Source organism: Musa acuminata, chromosome BXJ3-8 (assembly GCF_036884655.1).
Source record: "Musa acuminata AAA Group cultivar baxijiao chromosome BXJ3-8, Cavendish_Baxijiao_AAA, whole genome shotgun sequence".
Classification (NCBI taxonomy): Eukaryota; Viridiplantae; Streptophyta; class Magnoliopsida; order Zingiberales; family Musaceae; genus Musa; species Musa acuminata.
In genome coordinates, this window is record NC_088356.1 from 40,533,258 (window position 1) to 40,538,472 (window position 5,215).

The 5,215-nt window shown below is 37.6% G+C and overlaps 1 long non-coding RNA gene across 1 annotated transcript; it reads right to left on the reverse strand.

Moving 5' to 3' along the window:
- Positions 1-2,753: 2,753 nt before the first annotated feature.
- Positions 2,754-4,877, reverse strand: LOC135644514 (uncharacterized). The gene is made up of 2 exons (XR_010498497.1): positions 3,524-4,877; positions 2,754-3,108 (listed from the first exon to the last, which is right to left on the reverse strand). It is a non-coding gene; the product is annotated as an uncharacterized LOC135644514 (long non-coding RNA).
- Positions 4,878-5,215: the final 338 nt, after the last annotated feature.

A 5,215-nucleotide genomic window follows, 5' to 3' on the forward strand; every position in this document is an offset into this window, starting at 1 on the left:
ATACCAATCCCCCTTTGTCACACTATTTCACAAACCCTCAAACCTTCATAAACTTAGAGTATTTGGTTGTTTATGTTATCCATGGTTGCATCCCTATACCTTTCACAAGTTAACATCACAATCTAATACGTGCGTTTTTATAGATAACTCTTTTGAACATAATGCTTTCCACTGCTATAATCTCCACACTCACAAAATTTTTAAATCACGTCACGTTATTTTTGTTGAGTTTATTTTTTCTTTTCACAACCATACCTCTCCTACCATACAAACCACCTCATTAACCATTTCTCATTGGGGTATACCTCCGATCCAACCGGACGAGCCTCCCATGACATCGTCCAGTCCCTCCTCTCATGATCTACACTATTCCACTCCTTCGGTTCAGCAATTGCTCATTCCTACTGCACTTCTTTCTTCTCCAACTATTGAGGTACTTAGTTTGGGATCACAATTGTTATATGTGCCTTCTTCTCGGCCAAATGACCAAAATGTACCTCCACCTTACCCAGCCTGTGTTAATGACTCTAACCGCTTCTTCCAACAACATAACCTCATGGTCCTGTAGTCTCGACCATCCTTTGATCACACGCTCTAAGAGTGGTATTTTTGAACCGCGTCAGGTCCTTGATCTTCATGCTATCGTGGATTCCTCATCCACCATCATTGAACCCACCACCTTCACTCAAGCCCAAAAATCTCTGCATTGGCATACCACCATGTGTGAGGAATATAATGCCCTCCTCCATAACTCAATATGGGATCTAGTACCCTTTCATAATTCACAAAACATCATTAGGTGTAAGTGGGTTTTTCGAGTTAAACGGAACCTTGATGGCTCTATTGCCTAATATAAGGCACGCCTCGTCGCCAAAGGGTTTCATCAAAGACATGGAGTTGATTTCACAAAGACATTTAGTCTCATTGTTAAGCCCACTATAATTAGACTTATCTTGAGTTTGACCACCACTAAGGGTTGGCAATTACGTCAATTGGATGTTAATAATGCCTTTTTACAGGGGACTCTAACTGAAGATATATTTATGCACCAACTTCCTAGTTTCACTCATCCTTAATATCCAAGGCATGTCTTCAAACTTCGAAAAGCAATTTATGGACTTCATCAGGCTCTAAGAGCTTGGTACACTGAACTTGGCTCTTTTCTAAATTCAGTTGACTTTCTCAACTCCAAATCTGATTCTTCATTATTCTTACAACAACACCATAGCGACACAATATATATTCTGGTATATGTGGATGACATCATTGTCATAGGCAACAAACCTACAAAAATCCAATTGTTCATCGAACAGTTGGTAGCTCGATTCTCGCTCAAAGATCTAGGACCCCTAAATTACTTTTTGGATGTCGAGACTACATTCACATCTTTCGGTCTCTTTCTATCATGAAGAAAATACATTCAAGATTTATTGTCCAAAATAAACATGCTGGACGCAAATGTGGTTACCACTCCTCTATCTACTAGTAGCTCTCTCAAATTATCTGATTGAAGTCTTACTACGAAACCCACTCAATACCGACAAGTCGTTGGTTCCCTACAGTACTTAGCTCTCACCTATCCCGATATCTCATTTGCAGTCAATAAATTATCACAGTTTATGCAGAGGTCATCTACTATGCACTGGTCTGCAATCAAACGAATTCTATGATATCTTAAGAGGACCCTCAATCATGGTCTCTTTGTTCGTAAATACTCTCCACTTCAGCTTCATGCCTTTACCAATGCTGATTGGGCAGGCAACTTTGATGATAGAATATCCACATCGAGGTATATTGTCTTCCTTGGCACTAATCCAATAAGTTGGAATTCTAAGAACAAAAGATAGTTGCAAGGTCTACAACTGAAGCTGAATACTGTGTCATCGCCACTGTCACTACAGAACTCAATTGGTTCATAAATCTGCTCAAGAAACTCAACATTAACGCCACTCCTATAATATATTGTAATAATATCGTAGCTACCTATCTGTGCGCTAATCCGGTGTTCCACTCCCTCATGAAACATGTTGCTATTGACTTCTATTTTGTGCGAGATCAAGTTGTTCGCCGTCAACTACGAGTTTCTCATGTCCATTTGGCTAATCAGTTAGCCGACTCACTCACGAAGCCTCTCGCTCGTGAACTTTTTACATTACAACGATCCAAGATTGGTATCCTTGATAGGACCAACATCTTGAAATCTCTCTACTGTGTTGACGGAAATCCTCTATTCTATTGAGGGAAATCCTCCCTCCTCATCTGTATAAATAGGGGAGGGACTTTTTAATGCATTCAAGCTTCTTTAGTAATTTCCTTTCTATTTCTTTTCTAACATTTATAGGCTATTCACCTATAGCCTACATGTGTTGCATGAGTCTATTCATTCGTCAAGCTCAATTATACGTAACATCCTGGAAATACTAAGAAGTCAAACTTCACATTCCACTTCCTATCCACAACAGTCCAAACTAATCTTAATGTGAATATTAATGCAAGTTCTTAGCTGAGAGTCTTATATATATATATATATATATACATATATATATATATATATATACATATATATATATATATATATACATATATATATATGTATATATATATATATACATATATATATATATATATGTACATATATATATATATATATATATATGTACATATATATATATATATATATATATATATATATATATATATATATATATATATATGTACATATATATATATATATATTTTATTCATGATAACGATGACAGTAACAGTTCATTTCAGTTCATTTATTATGGAGTCCAAGTATCAGCAAGACTCATTTATTGAAGCAGCAGTATCAGTCCAAGGGGTCTAGTTCGGTGCCAGGTAAACTCCGATGGCCTCAATCATTTCGCCCGCACGTCCAAAGAAGCCAATGATCTTACCCGAGACTAGCGGAACGGAGAAAGGTATTCCGCCACTGGAGCCGAAAGGTCCATAGCTGTCCTTGTTGGTCCTCAGCCGAAAGATGGCCTCTACGGCGCCAATCTTGATTTCGGTGATGCGGTCGGCAGCCCCCATGTCCCATTCAGACCCTCCGTTGCCACCCCACAGCCCCACCTTGATCTCTCCCGCCTGCACGCATGTACGACACCATCACGTTATATACCACCATGCATCAAAACCTTGCACAGCAGGAAATGGATCAAGAGAAAGAACCATTTGCATGTAGATATGGATGTGTGTGTGGAAAAGAAGAAGAAGAAGATGACGATGATGATGCACGTCCTTCCTCTGGGACCTATATTACATTGGCGGGCCCATAACCATTTTCCTCAAATAAAACGTTAAACGTGTAGTACCTACGTAAACGTGAAACTCGTGATCGCTACCTACACAAGTGCAACAACACAGTGCATGCAAATAAACGCCATTACGTTATAAACCATGCATCGAACCTTACACAGTGCAACAACACAGACACAATTTGCACAGCAAGAATGTATAAAGAGAACGAACGACGTCACGGAGGCAAAGCCTCCTCTCTCACCATTTGCAGACTCCTTTCTTTTGCACAGGAAGAAACTTAGGGAAGACGGTGGATGCTGCACGTCCTCCCTCTGGGAAGAGGATGGGGGTATTTGTAGCCCTCCAAGGTTAACATGTGCCTACATAAACGTGAATCTCGTGATCGACCCACATCAGGTTCTGCAAGCGATGAAGTCAAAAGAAACACCTACAAGGGCTGAATTGGAGATGATGATCCCTCTCCATCTCATCCTTCGTAACACTTGGGTGTCGGCCAAGGATGGAAGCTGAGGTACGTAAACGTGAATCTCATGGTCATCTTAGCCATCTCACGTTGGATGGCTTGGCAAGCATCTACGTCGCATATGTCCTTCCATGGCGGAAATGCTAAGCTGCACATTCTGCATGCAGAACCTTAAAGACTTGTGAGCGTACGAAAGTTTGGTGTATGGCTGCCAATCTTCACTCAAAGGGCCTGAACGTAGCATATAATGCATACTCCCTTCCCTTGTGCTCGTTCGGTCGACGGTACAGCTTTTAAGTGGTTTATTGGAATGGATGTCAGAATATAGCTTCATAGTTTACATCACCATTATTTATATTATCAAAAGAGTGTAATTTTTTCATTTCCAATCGTAATCATTTAATTTTTTTTTCTTCCTTCTTTCTTTCTGATTAAGATTAATTAATCTATAATCCTACCTACTTTTCTTATGAGTAAAAAATCATAGGATCTCGAAAACATACATAAATATAATTTTTTTAATTTAAATCGACTCTCTTGATGTAAATATAAGGCACATCACATGGTAATTTTTTATTTTTTCCTTTTTTTCCTTTTTTCTTGTTGTTTTTTATTTCTCCTTATAACGCACCAACAGCAATCCAACCCCCCCTTTTTTTTTCTCCCAGTTGGTGCCTTCTTTTGATTTTTTTTTTCTTCCATTCTTTTCTTTCACCGTTTTTTATTTATCCATATAACGCAGCAACAACAACCCACATTTTTTTTTCTTATTTCTTTGCACTTATTTTTTTCTTCTGGTTGGTGTCTTTCTTAGGTTTTCCCCCACATATTGGGTTCTATATCCATTTTAGATTTTAATTGTTTTTCGCTTTCATTCTTTCATTCTTTTCTTTTTTTTTTTGCTTCTCCTTATAACGTACCAACAACAAATATATATTTCTGCTTATAATTTTATATTTTATATTATCTTCATAGGTTACTTACTAAATATACATAGCTTTATCCTCTCAAACATATATCTGAAGTAATTGTAGTTTTTATTCATTTTAAAAAGATGATCGAGAACGTTTTTAAGTCTATTATTAAAATAGTTTACTTTGATGGAGGAGGTAAATATTAAGCTCTAACAATTAATCGCACATCATGTGCTATATAATATCTCAAGTCATCATCATAAATACCTCAATTATTTGACTTTGTTGAACGAAAGCACCGACATATAATCGAAACTGATATCATCCTCCTATACTGAGCCTTCATGTCATCAACCATTTGGTCAGCAGCCTTTCAAATTACAATCCACATCATTAACTATATACACACCCTAATCCTACAACACCAATCATAATTTTTAAGACTATTTCATAACAACCTCGAAACCTTTAAAAACTTGAAATATTTGATTGTTTATGTTATCCCTTATTGTGCCCCTATACTTCACACAAGTTAACACCAAGATCTTGGTCTTAT